General features: G+C 32.4%; 1 long non-coding RNA gene across 1 annotated transcript in view; it reads left to right on the top strand.

The window, feature by feature from the left end:
• LOC141485372 (uncharacterized) overlaps positions 1-19,606 on the top strand; it is a 288,974-nt gene extending 269,368 nt beyond the window's left edge. Inside the window, exon 3 of the long non-coding RNA XR_012467160.1 lies at positions 19,008-19,606. This is a non-coding gene — a long non-coding RNA (uncharacterized lncRNA). The remainder of the gene's footprint in view (positions 1-19,007) is intronic.
• The last annotated feature ends 6,577 nt before the right edge of the window (positions 19,607-26,183 follow it).

The following is a 26,183-nucleotide window of genomic DNA, read 5'->3' as shown; positions in this document are numbered from 1 at the left end:
AGTGAATATCAATTACGTTTAATACTCATATCACTATCAGACACCGCAACGATAATAGCCAGAGTAGCCAACAAAACGGAATAAGACCGTCTTCGTCCCACATCGACGGCGAAATATCATTAAATTATTGTAATAATGTAACTATAAATGTACATAATTATAACTTAAATGAAATTATTTAATTGTGTTCTGACTGACTGAATTAGTTTATTATCCAAAGTCATAATCTCAAACAAATATATTGTACCATTTTGTTTTACGGTCAGTCGTAGAAAAAGTATAGTACGCACCTCAAGTATAAGGCCAATTACCCGCGAATTATCGCACTTGACTAACGCCTCGTGCTTACAATTTTTCGCTCGTGGGTAATAGGCTTCTTATCCTACAAGATACGTAATACACTATTTAATCACTGTTCAGTATAGTTTCAGTCTCGCCATCTGATCTGAAAGATGACGAGATTCATCAAATAAACTGATCAGCTGAGTAAAAAATCTCCACTTATTTGGTCGAGTTTGAATTGGTGGGAGCCATAATAAACCCTTGCGGATTGCAGTGGTTGGTCAAATAGATTCACGCACTTTGAATCTTTCCTAATACAATATATGCAAGGGTTTATTTTCTTGCAGACATTACTTTTCTTAGCGTAGGTAACCCACAACACAATCTACCTACCTACCGTCGGAAATAGTTTATTACGATGCCAAATGTGAAGTGTTGAATCGCATAGTGAACAAACTGACAGAAGAAAAGAAAGTAAAGGCTGTGTGCAAATAAGTGTGAGTGAGAGAATCCATGTAATGTGAAATGCCTTTTACACGTGATAAAATTATTGATATCAAAACTATAATCAAACAATCCATTAGGGAACTTTTTACTGACGACAAATTTGTTTCAGCAGTTGCCGAAAAAGTGTCACAAAAACTGGAGATAAAAGAAGCACTAGAAAGCATTTGTGACCTTCACAAAGAAAATGAACAACTGAGAAACCAAAACAAATAACTACAAGGTGAGGTTGATCTATTACAATTACAGCACATTATACAGGATGTTGGAAAACTGAATTCTGATGATTCAACTCAACAAATTGTAAATGAACTATGTGAGAGGCAACACATTAATTGAAGTCAATAGTGTCAACATTTTTGCAGATCAAACGAAGTCTCAGAGAGAATATTTCTCAAATTTAAAAAAACAATTAGATGAATGCAAGATTAGAGGTGAAAATGAGATGATAAAGTACATTAACATTATTCCCACCATTGTTGATGTATCCAGTATTGAAAAAAAACACAGTGTCCTAATGGGGTTGACATGATTTATATGAATGCTGAAAGTTTTTATGCTCATAAGGACCAGATTACTGAGGACATTTTTTGTTATCGGCCATCAGTAGTGATTCTCAGTGAATGCACGAGTGATATTCTTGACTGTGAAATAGCTGTTACTGGATATTACATTCTAAGACGTGATTCCTCGAGCCGACATACCGGAGGAGTATTAATTTATGTGCGTGAAGATGACAATTATTCAGTGAAGAAAAAATGTATTTTGGATGAAAATTACTGGTGTCAACTTATTATTGTTGAACTGAATGGTAGTAAGTGGTTGATTGCTGGACTTTATCATTCACCGAATGCGTGTCATACTAAATTTTTAGATAAATTTGAAGAGTGGTGTGAAGATCATTTCACAATCAACAAAAAACGTATTTTAATAGGTGATGTAAATATAGATTTCTTGGGCAATGGATTCTACAGCGAAAAAATTTAAAATATGATTACAGCTTACGGAATTGAACAACTCGTTGATGAGCCAACATGACTTCAACTAGTTCTTTTATTGATTATGTGCTATCAAATCAAAATAATGTGAAAGTCTGTATACATCATGAACCAGTAATTACAGATCACTTTATAATAACCGTAAACTTACACAACAAAGATCAAATAGTGAGTAATACATTTTTTACCCGAAGACTAAATGATGACGTTTTTCATAAAATTAATTTGAAACTTGAATGTGATTGGTTGAACGGGTCTAATGATGTGAATGAAATATACAGTAATATTGAGTCTAAATGTGAAATACTATCAAATGATATTGCGCCAATAGTTGAAATTGAGAATAAATCAAATCAAGTCCCCTGGTATGATGACGAAATCAGATCTGCTTCGAAACTTAGAGACAGGGCTTACAAAGAATTCATTAAAAGTTCCGGCATTGAGAAGGAGGAATCCTGGAAGCGATATAAACTGAGACGGAATCAAGTTGTTGATATGTTGAAAAGTGTCAATACTATAAAAACAAAATTGATGCGAATAGTGATAACTTGCGTGAAATATGGAGAACAAATATTGATAAAAGGTGACAAACAACCATTACATTTCAAATGTATCAATTTTAGTACTAATGGCGCTGTCGTCAAAGCGAGAACGGAGCTACAAGCTGCTAACAACTTTAATTCATTTTTTGTTAAAAGCATTGAAGATATCTCCAATTCTATTGTGAGAATTCGAGAAGATTGATATAAGTAAGCTGAAGTCAATTATTTTTTTTCTCAAAAATAAAAGCAATGCTGATGAAGTAATGTCTGCTACATTTTTGAAATCAACATTTTTTACACTTTGATTTCATATCCTAAACTTAATACAAACATCAATGTCGTCCGGTAACTTTCCAAATATGTTGAAAAAAAGAACAGTTATTCCCATCCTAAAAATAAATAATTCAGTTGAAATGTCAGACTTCAGAGCAATAAATACTTTGCCGGTTATTGAGAAAGTTTTGGAAATTGTTGTACATGAACAAATTACTAGGTACTTTACTGAAAATAACCTGTTTATAGGAAATCAATCCGGAACACCACTCGTGTGAAACTGCCCTTCAATTAACAGTTTCAAAATGAAAGAATGAAATCGATAGTGATAAATTTATAGTAGCAATGTTCCTTGATTTCAAGAGGGCATTTGAAACTATCGATAGGCAAATATTACTTCGTAAACTGAGATATTATGGAATCGATGGAATAGCCTTAAGTTGGTTCAAAAATTATCTCAATGGCAGGTCACAAATAACTAGAGTGGGGAAATGTTTCTCAAATGAAATTTCAAACAATATAGGCGTACCTCAAGGGAGTGTCCTGGGACCACTGCTGTTTATAATTTACCTGCTATGGACATGACGCTGTAGAAATAATGAAGCGCATGACTAGATTGTTGAAAAAAATTGAAATATATTCAAACGAAAATAAACTAAAAATTAATACGAATAAAACCAAATCAATGATAATTAGTAAGAAACATAAACTGAAATCAATTGACTATGAAAAGCTTCAACTCGAAGTGGGGGGAGACAAAATTGAATGGGTGTCAGTATTTAGGCTTCGTGTTGGATGAATCACTAACACTCAAAGCACACTGTGACTATATTTGTAAAAAGATATCAAAAAAAACTATTTTTTTCTCCAGAATTTCATCGGAAGTTTCCATGTTTTCAAAAATAATAATATACAGAACCATTATACAGCCCCATTTTGATTATTGTTCCACTCTGCTTTATCTTTTAGATAAAAACAATATACAGAAGTTACAGAAACTGCAAAATCGAGGTTTAAGAATCATCTTAAAATGTAATAGTACACTCCCATTCAATGCTTCTGAGTGCCCTCAGGTGGTATGATGTGGCAGATAGACTGTATTACTCAAGTATGATATTTATCTATAAAATAACCAGAAATTCATTACCAAAATGTTTTGATTCCTTCATCACGTACAATAATCAAATTCATGACTACAACACAATCAATTCCACATTTCCAGGACAAAAACAAAGCAATCTATGAAATCGTTGTTTTTCAGAGGATTGAATGATTTCAACCAATTACCATACCACATTAAAGATTCTGTTACTCTATATTCATCCAAGGCTCAGTTGAAAATATATATTACATCACGTACTCTATTAATTTTCGGAATTTTTTCAATTTTTGTGTTTCACATCATTGAATTATTGGTTCGAGCTTTTATGTGTTCTGTATACATTGTGTTACATCGTGTTACATTGTGATATGTTGAATATTTCATTACCTACCCACTCGAATAATTGTTTTTATGCCCTAGTATAATTGTAATATGGAACTAACTATTCTGAATACTCCTGATTTGTGCTGTGTTATGGGACAATATTCTCAGGAACACATTTCTATTTCTAACATTTTAGCTTCTTGTGTTTATATATTATTTGAATGTATTTTATTGTTAGAAGAATTTTTATACTATTTTAATATTTTTCATATGCCAGTTTTACCTTTTTGGACTTATATTTATATTAGAATTTCCTATTTTCAAATAAATAAATAAAAAAAACAATCATCAAATCAAAACGATTCAATTTCACTTAATGAATATAATTAACAAATGACGCCATTCCTTTTCCGAAACATTCCCGACTCAAATATAGCGAATTACTTTCAATACGTACGCCTTAATTGGCTATAAAACATTGTATCACTGACTTCCCAAATTGAATTAAACGAAGTAAAATAATTCAGGAGCAGGCCGATTCATCAACTTTTATTGCGAGCCGCGTACTCTCTCGAACACGTTCCCTTTGAACACCCTCCTTAAAACACCTTCCGAAATAATGTCCTGTAAGGATGTGCATCTCCCTCTTTGCATTATACGTTACCCAGGTGCTTAAGTGGAAGGCCAAATGGAAAATGCATATACACAATCAACAGGGTGTGAATTTTTCAGAATTATCAACGGAAACCATCAATGCCCAATGAAGGGTTCATAGATTTTTTTATCTCGGTCTGAGCCTTGATAAAGCGATCAGGGTCATATGAGAACATTTTATCAAAAAAACATACTCCACGTATAGGGTCTTTCATTAGGCGCCTTCAATTTTTAAATTTAAATAAAACAAAGTTTGTGTGAAATACCTTCAAAATTTGGGTTATGTTGGCTTTGAGAACCGCTGTGATTGGTGGCTTATTTGAATACACCTGTGACTTAAGAAAACCTCACAAGAAAAAGTCTAACGGGGTAAAATCGAACTATTTTCACATCACCTCCACGTGAGATGACCATGCCCTCAAATCGCTCCTGCAGAATATCTAATGCCGTTGGTGCCCAGATCATCAAATTCTGGCCAAAAGAAGTTATTGATCATCGACCTATAGTGCTCGCCGTTGACAGTGATACCCTGGCCAACGTCGTTCTCAAAGAAATATCGATCGATGATGCCGCCAGCCCAAAATCCACCCCAAACAGTGACTTTTCCGGGTTGCATTGGATTGGTATCGTCTCAAATTCGACAATTCTGTTTCTTGTCAGCGACGCGAAATCGACTGCCTCGGATTATCCACTCTCACAGACAGCGACGATATTTTTGGCAGTTATTGTGTTTCGTCGACGTACGGGTGGACTCAAATGTCCACCTCCTCTTAGTTGGACGAATATGGCGACTGCAAAATGGGCGAAACGCGCGCTACGTTGCCCGAACAGAACACCTATTTTGATAAAACAATTTCATTATTTGCACGTGTTTTTAAATAGTAGTTTGGAAAAACAGACTAAAATTTGAAAAATGTAGTTTCAACAAGATGGCCGTTATCTATAATCAAAGTTCGGAAGTCTCTGTTGGAAGACCTTATATATTGAGTCGTCTTAACCACTCTTAGATTTCTTCTTTTCTAGATGACACGTTGAGGTATTTTTTACTTTGCACATTCTGATATAGGTAGAGCATTATCTATAACCAGAAACTTTTTTCAGGAACATTCGCAATCAACATTTCTTTCAATCACTGACATTTTCGTAGTCTATTCCACATTGCTAGTCACATGATTTAGATTTAAGATTCAAATAATAGTTTGCATAAATCTACTTTCTCCTTCTGAGTTTTGAAATTGTTTTTCCAACTTCTTTAATGCGTTTAGGATGCATGGATGAGTACAATTTCACTTCCTATAAATTATTGGTCGACCTTCTTCGTATCTCACAGAAATTCCATGATTATTTTCCTATTATTTTTTGTTTCTTTCCTCGGTAAATCATAATAATTTTCATAATCACTTTAGTACACAATTTATTTTTTATATATCCTCCACAAAGTCTGATTTTCTTCTCAGATATATAAAAGTTGATGACATATTGACAAAACTGCCCGTTGTCAAAATCATCAAAAATTGTTTTTTTTTTAATTCTAAAAGACCATCACTCGCCTCTTGTTTCATAAAGTAAACAATATTTTCAATAGCATCCCTTGTTTGTGTTGTCAAAACTTTGTGTTTCACGTTAGGAAATAAATACCATTTTCTTGGAGTGATTTCTTTGCAAGCATTTATTTGTTTATCCTCGAAATCTGAACTGGACGATTATTTGACTATATTTCAGATGTCGAATTCCTTCAAAAACATCAGAGGCTTCAATCAGGTGATCTAGAGAGCTCCACTGAAGGACGACGTTTGTCTGTCTATTATGTTTCATTACGACAGGCTGGTTTGACAGTCAGTGTCTAAATGACAATAAGCCAAAACGGTAGACAGGCAAAAGTTGTCCCTTCAAAGAGCCCACCTGATATGACTCATCTAGGAGGTTAAGTGGAAGAGCAATTGAATGATGACTTGTCATCATGTAAATTGAACTTCGCTTTTTATCTTCATATAACTGTTCCCGATTAATTTGCTTTAAATGTATTAGAAGATAACAAAGACGATATTATTATTATTATTATACGTTATCTGGGATACATCTGAAGTATACGATATTCGCAGTCCATTTCATTACTCGTGGTCAGAAAAAAGAGATGATTACAACGGAATTATACCAAGAACATTTCATAATCTGAGAAATGAATTTGTAAACAAAATTAATTAGTGTCATGAAGTGAATGATGAACATTCATTGGAATAATTTGAAGTTAGCTTCACTCTTGAACGGCTGATCCGAAAATAAAATAGGGTATGTTGAAAATTTGAAATATCTATTAACTCCTTTCTATTAAAAAAAAAAACAAATTCCATGGCAACGTTCCATTTTTTTCACTGTTCATTTTATATTGTTTATGACACAATCTAAACATAAAGAAACACTTCTGGCAATTCCAATATATAGATTGTGACATATCAATCATTTAAAACTTTCTATTTTATATTTTCACAGATCTGAGATTCTTCCGAGCAATCTAGACCAGGGTCGATAATTCTTGAAACCAAAAAAAATAACAATAGGATGAAACCCATTAGAAAAAGAGGGGAATATAATAAAAATGAAAGGAAAAATAAATTAGGGGCGATCTGACTTCGGGAAGTGGAAGGGGGTGTTTTTAAGAGTAAAAAATGGTTTATTTCGATTTCCGGCAAAACTACAAGTCCTATAGGAAAAAGTTGATTGGCAAAGTTGTAGGTAATATAAAGATCTCCAACTTTTGTTTCAACAATGTTTTCATATAACCTCAAAGTTTATGTGAAAAATTCAAATAACCAAGTTTTTGGTTTTTTATTTTTATCTTTTTCAAAATATTTTCTTTTTCTACGAAATTTGGTGAAACCTTCTTATGCCCCAAATACATTGTAATTTATCTGATTGAAAATATTCATTTTTTCATCTCATTTTGACTCAATATCAAAAAGCACCTTAATTTTCAATCGAAAATTCTCGCGTCAAAATATCAGCCTTTTCAAAAAGTTGGTGTGCTTTTTTCTTTGAAATCTCTACTTTCTGATAGTTTGAAAAAATACAATATTATGGTAAATGTTCTCAGAAAATGCAGAAAATCGAAAAAACTCGAATTCGATATTTTTTTAATCATTATGTACAATTTCATCAAAAAATGTGATTGCTGAAATTTTATTCAGTTAAAAAGTTTATTGAATTCTAATTACATTCACGTCATAGAAAATCTCATATAATATAAATATACATGTAAATCGTACTATTGAATTTAGATACTTCATACTGATTACGTTATTAATTATAATATTTTTAAAATGTTAACCTTGTTTTTTATAAATATTTTATCTTGAATCTTAATCACTTATTCGTTAGTTTTTGTCTCTTTAATGGCATTTCTTCATCGTTAGATTTGACAAACCTTTCCAGTTCTAGTTGATCTTCGAAATCTTCAAGACCGTCACCCTCTTCGTCTCCATTATTATTTCCAGTCTGCATTGGTTTTTCATCCATAATTTTATCTGAATCATCAACTTCCTCGTAGGTTTTTTCTTCCATATTGGAGCAATTTTCAGAACCATGACAATTTGAGCATAAATTTGTGCATTTTAAACCATGTTTTCGACTGCCACATTTCAAACTGTTACATCCAGTTTCACAACTGCAGCAAATAGTTTCAAGCAATACTTCCGGAATTAATTTCTTTTCTGAAAATTTGGGCATAATGCCACGTTGATGTTATTTCCAGTCTCAATCTGTTGCTGTCAGTTTGTTACCCAACCAAGTTTGAAACTGATAATATGCCCTGTAACAATGTTGTTCTGCTGCTCCTTCTGTGGGCGGGAGGTTTGCCAAAATGACAGATGATTTAATTTTCGCCAATTGATATTTTTGAGATCTTAATTGATTGATTCAGTGTTATTTTTTCATTTTTACATTTACAAAAAGATTTGATCAATAATAATCCATTTTTTATATCTTCTTTACTTGCATCTTTCTTATAAAAAACATCGGCCAAATTTGATAAATTTTTAGCGTCTAATAATGAATTTACGATACTTTTCTTTCCTTTTCCGGCAAATACTGATGTTGTATTGCAGCCGGAAAAACAATGCAAAAATGCAACAATATTTTTGAAGGATTCATGTTTGAAACTATTAGACGTGAAAAATAGATCCTTTACATTTCCAGAACCTGCTACGAAATAACAGGTATGTAGTAGGCCCAGACCCTCCTAGCTCCTTCCCCACTTCTCTATGAAATACCTTTCAATGGGCTAAAATTTTCCGTAGGTCACTCAGGTATATAAATTATTTTGAAACAGCAATGAATAGGCATATACAAATATTATTCAGAGAAGATTCTACAACCTTCTCAAAATATTATAGATGTCTTATTAAATATTAACTTTATTAACTGATTTGATTGGTAATTATAGTAGTATAGTAGTATTTGCAATTTTTTCGTTTATCAATGTAACATGTAATCTCAAGTTTTATGACTAATTAAAGTGTAAATTTCAAAATATAGCTCAAAATTGTACATAATGATTAAACACAATTTTCTAATTCGAATTTATTTCGATTTTTTGCATTTTCTGAGAACATTTACCATAGAAATGTATATTTTTTCACACCATCAGAAAGTAGAGATTTCAAAGCACACCGACTTTTTAAAAAACGTTGATATTTTGACACGAAAATTTTCAATCGGTGGGTTTTGTGTGTATGTCCGAAGGGACTAATGTGACAAGTCGTAGAATGGTTTGAACTTTGAACCGAGACCGATTTTGTGTGTGAAGGATGAAATTTTGAGAGTCTTTTTTGTGCTTGGCTTCGTATGGAGAGCATGTAGTGGTGATTTAAATAAAATTTGTGAAAATCATCCATTCGAATAACTTATAACTTTTAAGGTATTCATAGATATTAATTCAGTAGAGGATTATATATTATAAAATCATATTTTGAATTTGTTGGTTGTAACTAACCGTACAGTCATTATGATTTTTCCACAACAGTTTTTTCATTATAGTTCTTTAAGGCAAAACTATTGAATCGTTAGAAAAATGGTAGCAAATCATAAACATCCTAAAATCGTTAAAATCATAGAGATGTTTTGGATCACAAAAAATCGTAAAAGGCATACGATCATGAAAAGCACCAGAACCACTAATATCGTAAAAACAAGAATAAATTGAACAATGGAAGATCGTCTTGGATGTTTCTGACTGCAGTGAAAAAATAGGTCTGAGGTGGCTACTGCTGGAGATAGACGGAATTCCGGATCTCAAGAATCAATGGAGTCTATTGGAAGAATTGTAAATCAACAGCCTCGAGTTTCCTTAATGATTTCTGGAAATAAGATTTTCATCAGAAGTTGTAAGGTTTAGTGCATCAAACCCTAAGTTAAGATCCTGTATTCTGTTAGTTTTCCTATTGAGGTCATCATTGAAAATGGTAGAATATGACTCTGATTAATTTAATCAGTTCGGACTTCTATTGTCTGATATTATTTAAAATGAAATCCCTAAAAGAACCAACTCAAAGGAAAAATCCCTGAAAGAATCTGTAAAAAATTAAAAAGGTTAGTTAAAGTATAACACTTATATTAAGCAAAACAACCCTGAAATGAAATTACAGTGAAATAAAATACAAGTAAAAAATAGAAAAATTAAAGAAAAAATTAAAAAACAAGAGATTCTAAGCCAAGTTACTTCACGATGTTTCGATTGTTAGTATCCACAATCGTCTTTGCGTAATGTTTAATTGTTCTATTTTTTACTTGTATCTTATTTCCGTTTTTTGGATTAATAGAATTGTTATTTTCAGTAATTCTTTTAAATTTTTCATTAGTATTGGTTCTTTTAGGGATTTCAAAACATTTTATAGGTATAATATTAGAAAATGGAAGTCCGAACTAACGAAATTCATCATGAAACATTGTCATTCACCTTCAAATATTAATTCAGTGACCATTTAATTTCAACATCAGTTAAAAATCTGTTTTGTTAATCAAATCATTTATTAGTAGGGAATGCACTGTGTAACATGTAACAATGTTGGTCTACAGTGACCAGTGTTACAAAGGGGTACAGTATTTCTACAAACGTCTGTAGATGGCATTCAAATTAGAGCTTTGAATTTGGTAATCCTTCTCAGCACTTATGCTTGAAATTCTATAAAAAGTCAAGAACCGACTTGCGCACTTGCCTCCGCAAATCAAGAGCTAGTCATTCCAACTGGGCACATGTAACGCATTTTGGTTCAATCCATTTAAAATAAAAGTTGGTAGCGCCCTCTTGGAGACAAGCATTGCAACACTATTCTATTTCTCATCAAGAAGTACTATAAATTATACTTTTTACGTCAATTTTATCTAACTTTGATATCTTGTCCAGTTCGAAAGTTAAGAGAAGGGGACTTTTTTCGTCAGCATTGTATAATAATGAAAGAAGATTGGTTTTATGCATTCTGATTCACATCAATTCAGAATTATTAAGGAAAATATATGACATAATTATGGAAAACTCCTGTAAATATAAAAGACGTACCAGAATATGGAAATATCCTTTTCATCTGAATTACTGAAAAAATATGTGGTATATTACAGCACATGAACCTCATATTGCTGGATAACACTACTCTTTGATTAGATCTGTCCTGAACTGATGATAAGTGATACTCCGAAATTGGTCTGTAGGTGATCAATCGATTGAGTTTAACTAGTTTCTGCTTCTGCTTGCATATACAAGAATGTTTTTGTAAGACAACCTGCATATTGTCGAATATAATTCAGTGGAAATGCCTATTTTAGGGCATCTGACATGGATTTGAAAAATTATACATACTATTAATGAAAGCTTGAGTAGAAAAATGTTTGGAATATTTATTGTCCTTTGAATACCCCCCTTCAAATACTTTCAATATCAATATGTCCTGTAAAGATATATATCCCTCTCTTTTCGTGAACATGTTACCCAGGTGCCAAAGTGGAAGGCTAAATGTAAAATGCATATACACAATCAACAGTGCGGAAATTTTTCAGGATTATCGACGGAAACCGACAACGGTGGCACGGTGGTGGGTTCTTTCTCCGGATGTGAATGAATAATGTCTTTATTAATTGAGGTATCAGAGAGGCGGAAATAGAAGATATGGCGGGATCAGTGGAAAATATGGGACCCGGAAAAAGAAATGATTGAAAGATTAGAATTCGATTTGTTGTCTTGGGAAATGTGGATATTTTATAATCATAAATGTCTATATAAACTGTTTTTGGGGAGTACCAAACAAAGAACTCGTATTCAAATAATCCACCTTCATGAAACAACCTATATATAGATTGAAAAATTACATTAATTGTGATTGGAAAAGTTGTTGTTACCGTTTCTCATTATTTTTTGGGTGTATACCACTCCATAATCTGAAAAAAAAACAAAGGTGAATCAATAGAGAATCTGCTGAATTATAATAGAGAGGCAAACTGTAAAGTTCACTCCGACAAGTTACTGCGTAATATAAACCACTGAAGAATCCGATCAGTCAGTAAATTGTCGCATCCATGAAGTCTGTATCCGACTTGAATAATCCATTGAAAAAATGAAATTATCTTTCTTGGCTTTCTTTAGATGGTTGACGTTTCAGATAATAATCCTTTTTTCTTTCTCGAAAACCAAAAAATCCCTTGTAAACAACGTCTCCATTGAAAGCCGCTATATTTCCTTGTGACCATTATTTATTACATAATGTTACGAATGCTACGAAATCAAAACGTATTATTTCAAAAACTGCCATCCCCCAATCTTTTTCCAATGATCAATATCAAGAATCAGAAAGAAGTCAGTCTCATGTTTAAGAAAGACAACTGGAAGGAATATTTTCAGCCGTCGTAGTTCAACCCCCTATCAAATCGAGCTAAAAACTTTAGAATCGTAAAATATTAGTCGAACATGCATTATTATATAATTGTATGCCCTTTTATTGAAATTATACAGTCAGGTGGCATAGTCCAACCGTTGAGTAACAGGAAGACAGTTGGTTAAGGCTTTCGCGGCCAAGATTTTCAGTGTTACGATCTTTGTTTGATGACTCGGTGAGTGGCTGGCTTCTTCAGAGGTCTATTCATCCTGCTGGTTCACCGATGACAGTCATCGGTGAACCAGCGGGATGAATAGACCTTTGAAGAAGCCAGCCACTCGTGCTGGCGGAAAGTTAGGATACAGTTCCAAACTATGACGGCTTTCAAACCCGAACGGAGATCGTAACACAGGAAGACAGTTGTTTTATTTGTTCTCTGTCGGTAGTTTCACTTTTACATGATCAACTTGTAATATGAGATTTAAAAATGAAAAAATTACTTTCTCACCATCTTATAAACTGTTCAATAATCCATTGTACTCAATATCTAGCTTTGGAGCTGTTTCAATTTTTTCAATTATTTTGGTTGTTGTGATGTATTCAACTTAAATAAAACAACTCCTTATTTTTCGATCTTTATTCTGTCGCTCACCTAGACATATTACTTATCGGTACGTAGATGATATATAAAAAAATACTATGTACAGAGTGCTACAATAACAAACTATATACAGGATGTCACAGTTGTGAAGTAACAAATAATCATTTTCCTAGTCTTCAATTCATACATCAATAACTCCGCAAAATTTACGAGCGAAAAATCACCCCTTTTATTTGAGATAAAGTGATGGTACCCTCTCTGCGGCGAGTGACGCCACAACATTGGCTTTGTCATGAAAAAAGTAATAAAAGTGTTTTGGTTAGTTTTCGGGTTTTGCCTTGGTCTTCTTTGGATACAATATTCAAACGTTTCGACTGCAACTGCGGCAGTCATCTTTAGTGGCGTGGTCGAAGTACTCTTGTTGACGTATCAACTGAAACTGACCTGTAACGTATAAACTGAAACTGTTCCAGTTGCCGTGGTCTTCTTTGGTTACAAACTCCAAACGTTTCAACTGCAACTGCGGCAGTCATCTTCAGTGTTGTAGTCGAAGTATTCTTCTTGACATATCAACTGGAACTGACCTGAAGCGTATGAACTGAAACTGTTTCAGTTGATACATTTTAGTTCAGTTTCAGTTGATACGTTTTACTTCAGCTTCAGTTGATACGTCAAGAAGAGTACTTCGATCACTCTACTGAAAATGATTACCGCGGTTGAAACGTTTGGAGATTGTAACCAAAGAAGATCACGGCAAAACCCAGAAACCCACCAAAACATTGACCCCAACCGTGAAAGCCCATATTCCTATTAAGTAATAAAAATTATTTCTTCTCATACAAAGTCATAACATTGATTCATTTTACGCCAGAGGTTTCAGTTCTTCTTATCGAACAATTACCTATATTTTAACCCACTTTTTTGAACTGTTTTCAAAAAAACATATTATAAACAGTAGATATCAATTTTTTCACAGCAATCGGCTGATTTTCTAGCTTACGCACGTCACTGAAGTTCCTTAGGTACCCTTCAATGGCGACATTTTAATTCATGTCGTACACCTGGCACACATTAAAGTAGTTGTCTTAACGTTTTTCGAGTGCCATTTCTGAATAAATTATTACGTAATAAGAGGCGTCGCCAGACAATCTTTGAAAAAATGCTAATGTTAATGCACCACCGGCAGGATACGGCTTTAAACTCCGCATTCTGTCCTTCCTGCACAATTTTAAATTAAACAGAAATTCCTGCGGAAAATTGAACCGGTTATGGTTATAGTCGTTCCTTTCGCTTCGCTTCTCTCTTTCGCCGCAAAATTGACTGACTCCTGGAAGGATTAAAACCTTTTTATTAAATTATTTTCCGAGCTCCAGACGCGAAAGGACATTTTAAAATAATTGTATTCGGCGATGATTACCTGAAACAAAATAAGTTTTTATAAATGAAGATTTGTGTAGATAAAATTTATTAACGAAAACATAAAAATACACTGTCATTAATTGTTTTGTCATTAGATGGGTTACTTGAATAATTCTTTTTCAAAGTGGACACACATTATTATCATAATTAACGGCATAGCTAAGTGAGGTGATATACTGTAATATACTCAACGCTACTATTGTGTAACGTACTTTAGAAATGTCCTCTAATATCAAAAATTACAAATTCATAATGAATGTCAACACTATAGAATGCAAGCGGAACAGTTAAGGGTGATAATAGTAATAATAATTATCATAATAATAAAATAAAAATATTAACAATACAGAGCACTCTGAAGACCTGAACTCGTCAAAGCACCAATCCTTCGCTTTCATAAGTTCGAGTGGGTAGAAGTCGGAAACTGAGGGGTTCATCATGGTCTGCCAGGATGATTATTATCACCCGCGGCAATTTCATGATATTATTGTTGCCTCATGCTCCTGTGGATATTGAACCCGCTATGGGAAATGAGAAGTGCTGAATTCATTGTAACTATTTATTTCCCAGCCTCCGACTCATACACGCTAAAAAGTCTATTGTAGTTCTTCTCAACCATTAGAGCAAGACAGGGTGAGACAAATATCTTCCGTAAAGAGGAGAAAAAACGAATGTAAAATCGAGAGTTTCTCTTCGAACTCCGCATACTTCATCCACACCACTCTGTAAAGATGGTGGTTGTGATTATTGGAGTCCTTGGTGAAATGATGCCCTTTCTACTCTCGAAACTCAAAATCATACCGGCTTGCTGCACTAAGGCAAAAATCTTGCCTGAACAAATAATCATTGCGCCTGCTTAGGGTACATGATTCTCAAACCCAATGATCACTTACCCCACAAACTAGGGAGTGGTAATTGGTTGATGATGTTGGCGGAGATTCAAGGTCACCCATTTGTTTTATATGGATGACCCCAAACTTTCTGAAAGAGTACACGCATACTATCGGTATCGAATTTGGGATACACAAATGTGCAAGGCCCCATCTCATCTGGATGCCGGAAAGGCGGGCTGGAACAACTACACTCACAATAGTAACCTCAATATAGAACTCTTTCAGCGACAAGTATCTGAACTGTCGGAAAGAACAAATATGTCTGCCGTTCCGATCTAACTCTACTTTCCCGTTATTTATACCTGAAAATGACCTACAGTACATAGGAGAGTTTGTCCTGTTTATTACTTGTATACCACATCTACTGATTACGAACACTTGTCGGTGAAACACACTTCGAGAATACTGTTGCAGTTCTGGTGTGTGGAAGCAGTTTTTGTGTTAGAATTCAGTTTGGCAGGGTACATCATACAACCGGTTCAGCCCAATCATCGACATTGATAACAATGGACGCCGCTAGCGTGGTCCAAGGAAGTGCAATTGCACCCTCCCTGTCCGAATTGAGTCTTCAAAGTTATAGGATAGGTACATGTAAATTTATTGAGTTCAGTACGTGTATTTTGCAAATCCATAATTTTTACTGACATTCAAGAATTCTCTTAAAGATTTGAAAAAAAATGTACCTATTTATATTTTGTAACAAATGCGTTCAAAAATAAAAAATTCAAATACAAAAACGTACAATTTGTTCACAAAGTTACGGACGTTTGAAGAAAAAAATCTCGATTTTTTTTAAAAATCGATAACTCTCAAACGGGTCGACCAACACTGAGAGATGAAAAATTTTTAAAAAAATAGAGATGCAAAAATCGCAGATGTAAATTTTTTAACAATATGTATTTTCTGATTCAGCTCGAAGAACTGAGTCAGAATATAATAAAATTTTTCGAAAGTTATGTCATGAGGGAAAGAAACTAGATTTCTATGAAATCTACTAAAAATTTTATCTAAATATGAATTAAAAAAATATTTGAAATTAGCAACTGTGTGAAATGAAAATGAAAATTATTCAATATTCCTCCTTACTATTACAAAATATATTACAAAATGAAACAATATTTAGAATTATTGAAAATACAAAGTCAAAATAAGAAAAACCTACATACGAAATTTCAGCCTACGAAAATATAGCGGTACGGAGAAATTATGATGAAAAATTAATTTTCATATGTAAACGAGCTCCTTTTACCCCCACAGGTGACTCGCCATTCGAAATATTTGAAAGTAGTGCTATCTAAGACCTACGAAGCACCTTCATACCAAATTTTAGCTTTCCAGAAATCACCAGTACGAAGAAACGGAGATAAGTGAGTAAGTGTTAAGTGATTGACTTTCGTGATTTATAAGTATAGAATGTACATAGACTTTTTCTCACCTTGTAAAAATGTTCCCAGATATCATTCACAAAATACAACAATTCTTTGACATTCAGCCTGCAAATGGATAATCATGCATATAAATCAAAGGAAGGGCGAGACTTGGGTGTCATTCGAGAGTCACATCAAATCTATTGTGAAGAAAACCTTGGGTTTCATTCCCGGAAGTACAAAGAAATTTTGGAATTATTTCAGTAGATACTTGTCACTGTTTAATAGTAAGTTGAAATAAGTACAATATGGAATCCCGCTTGAGAAAAATATGTAACACTTTCAGTAAAACGGCGGGAGCGGCACTTGAATAATTATACCGACAGTTTGAATCTCATAAACTTGAACAATTTTTCACGAGATGGGAGTTCTGCCATATATGAACTATGATGAATAATTGCAGCTATCAGATGTCTGTATTTTCGTAACACCTCGTAGATGGGAATAACGGGATTACTCATTATGCTTCTTACTTCTCCAACTCCCAATCATATTGAAAAAACTCCAGAGCATGATATACGTTGTATAAAATATCATCATTAAAGTAACATCACTCAATAGTATACTAGTGTTGCCACCAAGACATGAGATTACCGTTTCTTGTCTCGTCTCGTCTTGTCTTTTTTAAATGAGGCAACAGAAAATTTTTCTTTCAAGAAATATTCTCTACACAAGACAAGAGATCAGATTATCTTATATCGAATATATTTTCAATTACTGAAATACTGACAAATTATTTGGATGACTAAAATACATACCAATGCTATCACAACAACACAGACTTTAAAAAATATTACTGAAGTTTTTCCCCAACACCAAACCGTTATTTTAACACATCGACACGTGTTTCGATCACCAAGTGATCATCTTCAAAAGGAAGATCAGACTGTTTGATCTTCACTTGGTGATCGGAACACCAAGTGAACGAGGTGTTAAAATAACGGTTTGGTGTTGGGAAAAAGCTCCAGTAAAATTAATTACTATACCAAAAGTTCCAAACACTGCATTACAAGAACACATCGACACACTTCAGCAACAAATTTTCGGTATACATGTTTCATACAAAAATTTCATATATCAATGCAATGGAATTTTGTGAGGTATTCTACAATATACAGGGAGTCCAGTAGAAGTGTGGCGTATCAAAGTTAGTTTTTTTGAAATGGAATGAGATATATTCATTTCCGTATTCGGTTTCCGTTGGAAAAGTACTTTTAGATGTATGATTGTATGAGTATACACTGAGATGTTGAGAAGTTATGCCAGGTTGATATATTCAACCGTCCACACTTTCAAAGATTTGTCATCGAAAATGTGTTTTTTTATTATTCAATAATTGCGTGAACACAACCCTTTCTTCTAGTACTAAGTGAACCGAAACTGCACAATATTTTCTTGACTTCTTCAAATAAAATGTCAATATTCCATCCAAGATCTGATTTCGTCTTGGAGAGCTCTTCTGAAAAAGTTGATATATCCATATTTTCAATGAAAATTCATTTTGTTGTGGCGGTGTTTTGAAAATTTGTTTCTTCATTATTGAATAATGATTCAACCACAATTATTATATAATACTGGGTGAATCGAAACTCAACAGTTTCATCTTGATTTTCTCAAATAAAATACTCAATGTGATTTTTTCTCGAAAAGTTCTTTTGAAGAATATATAACGAAAATGGTTATAAAAAATATATTATTTTCAACATTGAACTCTTCTATAAAACCTTTCAAAATGAAAATTCATAGTGAAGTGAATTCGAGGTAAATTAATAGATCTTCAGATGATCATTCCTTCAGGAAATATGAAAGAAAGAAATCAGTATGAAAACCCTTGTGCAAACTATTATATAGCGAAATACGTATTGAATTTTAGTAAAATCTCACAATTGACTTGAATATATTGCAACATTTGTCGATTTGTTTGCTCATTCTCAGGACAGCTTCGCCTGTTGAAAATCCTTAATAAATAATATAAAAAAAGTAGATAATGAACAGCACCCAGCAATGACTTACTCTTAAGAGTAGCAATAAACGAAAAACATACAGCTTTTCAATTTACACTGTATTCACAATAAGTAATCTCGCGAAACAAAGTCCCATAAAAATATTCCAACATTAATTTTCTGTTATAGGTGTTCGAATCTTCGAGGAGCAGACATCCGCAAAGTAATATCATCGAACAGAACACGATTATGCGGACAAATTGTAGTAAATTCCAAAAGGACTGAACGAAATTCCGAACGTCGGTGTGCGCCGAAGAACAATGAGTGAATTATGTTCTTTCCTCTTGGAAGCGTTTTGCTTAAATTGCTCTTTTCTTGGCCAGTTTTGCAAGACGTACGTCTACCCGACTCGTGGATCAAGAAATGCAGTTTCGGTATTAATAACTGGAGATGGATCCTTGCTTCAAGTGAGATTGGATGGATGAGTGAATGGAACAGAACACGAATTCGTAGACGTGCATTCTTATTAGAAAAGCAGTTACCTGTACCTGTACAAACTGTGTATGTTAGACAAAATACTTTCGTTTGACAATTGACAATGTGGTTAACAATTTTTCTTTTTGCCTGTCAGAGGTTTGATCTGTCATTGACTAAAATACTGCTAACAGATTGAACATTTGTGAGAATAAAATATATTAAAGGAAATATTAAAGAAAATAAAAGTTTATTAAGAAACAATATGATATAAAGAAGATGAGAAAAAATAGAGTATCAAATTCAAAAATACAACGCTGATTTATATATATATATATATATATATATATATATATATATATATATATATATATATATATATATATATATATATATATATATATATATAATTGATAGTGTAACGACCGTATGTATATATAGAATAGTAGTTTTTTGGGGATTCGGTCTGATTAGAATAAATATTTACTCTTTTCAGCTGCTCGAGCTTTCGCTAATGTTCATTAGCCTTATCGAGGGCTGTAATATAAAAAGGACATAATAAATATATATATATATATATATATATATATATATATATATATATATATATATATATATATATATATATATATATATATATATAAATAAATATATATATATATATATATATATATATATATATATATATATATATATATAAAAAAATAAAGAAAGATAGATAGATATTTATTATCAAACATTTGGGTAAATGTTTGAATAAATATACAACAAAAATATTTATGTAATTACATTAATATTGTAGATTATTTTTCAACTGAACAACATATGCACACAAATCATTAAACTTGACTGCAGGTATAGTTGTTTCCTTTTCCTATTTTTCCTATTCTACTCTTACTGTTTAATTTTATTTAACAATTGAAATGGTATTGGGAATCAAATAATTTGATAATAATTTTTTTAAAGATTTATATCGTACTTTTCTTTTTAGATCCTGCGGGATATTATCATATACTTTCTGAACCACGTATAAGAAGTTACGTTGACCTATAGTTTTTTGGATTTTGGGTAGCACAATATTTTCATGTTTTGAATCGCGTATATTGGTGTGGAATATAGAAAATCTTGTACTACCCTTAATCAAAAATGATTTCGCATCTTGGATATTCTCAGACTCTATGGTTGATATTTCCGATATATTAAAATCCCTTAGGTAGGTGTCCATTTCAGGTATGAATTGATTATTAGTAATATAAATATTACTACACCAAAAGTTCCAAACAGTGCATCATAAATTAGTAATATAGTTGATATATATCCATTTCGTTCTTTTTTGTAAATTAAAATAAAAAAAAACAAAAAAGCAACCGGTATAAGATATGGTATCACTTTTTGCTGCTCCTAGTAGTTTTTGGATTGTATTGATATATCTCAGGTTTTGTTTTGTTGGTATCACTTTCCGCCACTGGTGGGCTGAATACTGTACGTTTTGTTAGCTTCTTTGGTTTGGTTTTCGGTACCACTTTGCTTGTTGGTTTCTCGTCTCCAGAATTTTCTTCGTGTGTGTTCGACTCTTCGTTATTATCGTCTCTTTCTTTCTGTTTTCCAATATTTCTAAGGTCTTCTGGAGTGAATTCAGTTTCGTTAATTATTAGCTTGTGGCCAGATATTCTTACACGTTCTTTTTGTATTTTAGCAATTCTGAGATGATTTCTCAATATAAGTTGGTCTTCTCTATCCTCTTGACATAAGTCGTTTGTTATTTATATTCCCTTTTCTCTCAATTTTTTCAAATTATTAGTATTCCTGAACAGGGTGCGTTTTCTTAAATACGAGATGAATTCAATAACTTTAGGCGAGTCTCCTGTTTTTTTTTTCTGGTGTAGAAGTCGTTTATATCACTTTCATGCTAATCTGTTTCCAGGGTGGAATTCAGTTCTTTGAGTATATTTTCAAGAGAGCTTATTTCAGTGCCAAAAATTATTATATTATTTTTCCTCATTTTGCATTCTAGATGTATGCATCTGCTTTTGAGGATTTCTACTTCTTTGTTTAGTGTTTCCACTTCCTTCGTTACTTTGTTGAATTCAATTTTGAGTTCTTCAGTTTGCTTTTTATTGGCATCAATGAACAGTTTGAAGAGTTGTTGATGTTCTGGCGAAAATGTTGGATCTCCCATACCGTTGTTGTGAAAGTTATTGGGCTACTGATTGTTGGTGGACTAGGGCTCTAACCGTTTAATCGGAAACGATTCCTCAATAAAATCTCTGTATTATTCAAATCTGAAAACTTTTTTCTATTCGGATTCTTCGTAATGCAGTTAACAAGAACTTTGATCGTAGACTACCAGTCAAAATTTCAGATATTTTCACTTTGTCAACTCACAGTTTTATATGATATTATTCCGAGCAGTAGGAAACACGTGCACTCTTCACGAAATCTACACTATATATATATATATATATATATATATATATATATATATATATATATATATATATATATATATATATATATATATATATATATGATATGCTAAAGGTTGCCCCTTTCCTCTCATACAGACCTAAGACCTTGTAGGTACGTGTGGCAGATACCCAACGGAAAAATAACAACTAACCCAGCTAATACCGCGCAGAGATTTGAAGTAAAACCATCAGGCACCTGTGCAACGTCTTCGACTTGGAAGATTCATCGTAAGTTATTTCCCACTATGAAAAGCAGAAAATAATTTCGTTTGGTCGATGCGACCAACCGATATACCGGTTTCGGGGTGATTGCCCCATCATCACTACCGGGCATGATCTCTTCAGAACGGTGTGAACCGTATCACGACCAAGCAAATATAATTCCAGCTAGTCATAGAATCTCTCTGCAGTTGATCCAGTGGGCCACCTGCAGACAGAGCCAGGAAACAACTCCACAATCATACTCTGGGGTGGGAGTCTGAATAATGATTAATATTCCGAAGAGGTGCATTATGACATGCTAAAGGTTGCCCCTTTCCTCTCATGCAGACCTACGACTTTGTAGGTACGTGTGGCAGATACCCAACGGAAAAAAACAACATATATATATATATATATATATATATATATATATATATATATATATATATATATATATATATATATATAAAAATATGAGCGATTGAGCGATAGCTCATTCGATTCGGAATCACCTCTAGAAAAATTTTAGTGCAGGTAAAAAATTGTAATTGTTATTAACAAGATAAGATTAAAAAAATATGATATTTAGTTTTTCATTAATAATTCAAAAAATATTAATATTTAAGCAATTTTGAAAAAAGCTCGTTGAAGAGGAAGAAATTTCCGTTAAAAAAGTCCCGATTCCCGAAACTCTATCTCCATTATTCAATATTTGCTTTTAAAAATCATAATTTACACTTTTGAATAATTTGGCAAAAAAAATTGTTCATTAGTTTAACAATTTGTTATTAACAAATATTGACCAACGTTATAATTTTTTCTGCCTATATTTTTTTCTGAATCAGAAAAAAACTATAAAAACAGCTATATATGAAAAAGTGCCATGAAAAAATTGTTTTCATTTATTATAATACGGTAATAAAATGAAAATTATGGCACTTTTTTATATATAGCTGTTTCAATCATTTTTTCTGCTTCAGGAAAAAAAAATAACGCTGGTCAATATTTGTTTATAACAAATTGTTAAACTAATAAACAATTAAATAATGAATGAAAGAAAAAAATCATTGCCAAACTATTCAAACGTATAAATTATGATTTTTGAAAGCCAAATTATTTCTTAACTAATTATTTAAACAATGGAAATATAAAAAAATCGATTTTAATCAATTAAAAATTGAAATTGAGAACAAATTTTCGTTTTCAAATCATAAGTTTTCAAATCATAATTATCTCTAGACAACAAAATAACAAAAAAACATTTTTCAAAAATATTGAATTTCTCAATTAGTTTCAAACAATTTAATAAACAAATTACGTAAAAAATGCATATCCTATGTTAATAACGCCATTGTTTAATGTGAAAACAGACATAGCTAAATATCAATTGAAAATAAAATTTTCATCAACAATTCTTAGATATTTCATTTTGCAATAGTTATAAAAAATCATAATTAACAAATTAATAAATTTTTATGAACTTTCATCGCAGGATCGTATGAAGTATATATATATATATATATATATATATATATATATATATATATATATATCAAAAGGGCTCCACGAAGTTTAAAATTCATAGGCCAATTATTTATACCTATTATCCCATTTTATTTATGCCAACGGAGATTGGGAAAAAAATTGTTAGTTAACAATTTAATAACTTTTTGAGAAATGGTGATAAAACTTTTTTTTCTACGGGACTCAATTCATTCAAGTGTTAAGAAGATACTAGAATTTTTTCAAATTTTCAAAATGACATTTAATGTTATAAAAAAATTTTTTCTTTTGATAAACTCTCTTTAGCGGCAGCGCGCATGCCGTAACAGCCGCGCGGAACCCTATTTTCAAAGTCAAATTAAAATTATAAATAATGGAGACTTTTATATCGAAAATTTTCTTCTCTTTAACGAGCTTTTCTCAAAATTGCTGAAATATTATTAATCCTTTGAGTTATTAACGAACATGTTTTTGAACTTGTTGATTATACTATAGGGTCTTAAAAATTATTTCTTGGTGGTGGTTGGATTCGTAATTCAGGTACTGTCCCGTGTGAGTTGGTTTTCGGTATACACATGTTTTCTTCTTCACCGTGAATGTTTGGAAGGTCCTCACCCTATCGACGTATTACATACTCATTTTTTTGTATTATTTCAAATTACTTTTCGATACTGGTATTTTCAGTATTTTCAATACTCTCCATTTATTATGTACTTAAGTTTTTCTTCTCATACATTTCAAATTTATTATTAGCTCTTTAGACATTGTCCGAACATTCATTCAAAATGCAGTTCTGCTACACAATTTCCGAAGCCTGGTTCTTTTCTAGTCAGTGCTGAATTTTTGTTTCACTTATTGATACGCCGTAGCTAAGTTGATTCATTTTTCGAAAAAAATATGAAATAACTACAATCAGGTTGTCCAAAGACATGAAAATTATCTGGTGAAGTGGACCAAAATAGTATGTAATACTATGATTATTATTCTATCAAAACTGTTTACTCAGATTTCAAATCAAGAAATATTCAGAGTGTTCGATTTGAAATACTCTCATATGATTGAATCAAAGTTGCTCTAATAGCAAGTGAAAATAGAGGTGTGTGCTCTTGAATCAAGATTTTTTTGTTTCTGGGCTCTTGTTTCACTCGCAAGCTGAAGCCTAAAGTGATTTTTTCAACTTCTGAAGGTTGTACGACGTGGGTTCCAGAAATTTGGCGTTTTCTTCAATTTTTCGAGTGAGAATGTAGTACTTGTGATGCACTGTTTGGAACCTTTGGTGTAGTGATGAATATTACTGGAGCTGTTTTCTCAACACCTCGACACTTGTTTCGATCACCAAGTGATCATCCTCAAGAGGAAAATTAAACAGAATAATCTTCCTCTTGAAGATGATCACTGGTGATCGAAACACGTGTCGAGGTGTCAAAATAACGGTTTGATGTTGGGAAAAAACTTCAGTAATATTCATATTTATTGAGAATGTAGTGTCAGTAAAGTTTTTGAGAGTCAGCTGTGCTGCATACTAACTTAGTTTCAAAAACTGAAAAACACGATTCAATATATAGCAACACAAAGTAAAAAATAAAAAATTATTCGAAACTGATTCAAGATTTTATTCAACATCGCTTTTTTACAACAAAATTAATTTTTTTGTAAATATATTTATTCTGATTTCAGACATATTAAAAGTCATTAGTAACATCAAGCCATAGGAAAACAATCCTAAATTAGTTTCGAATTATTTTTTACTTTTTAGTGTGTGTTGCTATTAAAGCGTGTTTTCCAGTTTTTTGAACTATTATTTTTTCCACTTTTTAGTTTGGCTTGTTATTTCAAGCCCATTTGTTTTAATATAAAATATATACGTATGAGCAGACAGTGTGGTTGTCTCACTTGTTCTGACACAGAGACTGTGTGAGGAAATTATTCAATCCTGGCGATCCTGATCTCACCTGATGTCGCCGATTCGTGATAGGTGTGTTCATAGTTTGAAATACATCTGTCCGTTTAAAGTTAGTCAAAATCGAGTCCAAAGTAGTCGGTTACAAACAAACATACAAATGCAGCTAATAAAAGCGTGTTAATTATTTAAAGGGAGTTCAGGTCCTCATTCAAGATTGAGGTTGGTCTAAATTGGACAATATCCTTCTTAAATATTATATGTACATATTCTGATAGCTTATTGAAAGTTCATATGGTTAATTTTCAATATATTTTCAAATACTTAGGTCACAGCAAAATAAGAGCGTGTTGAATAATTGAAAAGAGTTCAGAATTTAAATTGAAATTTTGAGGGTATAGTTTATTTCCGCTCCTGGGAGCTGTCTGACTTGGTCATTTTTTTCTTGGTAACTCTTTGTTTCTTTATCACTTGCGTTTTTTCCTCATCCTTCCCGTCACACACATTTCTAAAATATCGTTTCCTGTACTACTATCTTACTTGTACAGGTCTCTTGCTGGACTTACGTCATATTCTTCTGGACACAAATTGGATTGTCCATATGGTGTGACCCAAAGCTTCACATAAAATATAACGAGCTATCTCTGTTCCTTTTTTATGTTGTCTGCCACTAAAGTCTCCGCTGTACAGCCCTATTTTGTTCAGGTGTCCAGTGAGTAGCCCTGATACCTGAGTGGCCTGGCAGTCAGTGTATATTGAATATATTCATGTTCTCCAGTTTTATTAGTTCCTCTCGATATTCCTAAACCAGTCTCGATA

The sequence above is a fragment of the Leptinotarsa decemlineata genome, unplaced genomic scaffold (genome assembly GCF_025532065.1).
Source record: "Leptinotarsa decemlineata unplaced genomic scaffold, Ldec_3_MD MMD2_tig00026317_RagTag_RagTag, whole genome shotgun sequence".
In the NCBI taxonomy this organism is placed as follows: domain Eukaryota; kingdom Metazoa; phylum Arthropoda; class Insecta; order Coleoptera; family Chrysomelidae; genus Leptinotarsa; species Leptinotarsa decemlineata.
The sequence above is the reverse complement of the archived record's forward strand: the minus strand, read 5'-3'. Positions and strand labels throughout refer to the sequence as shown.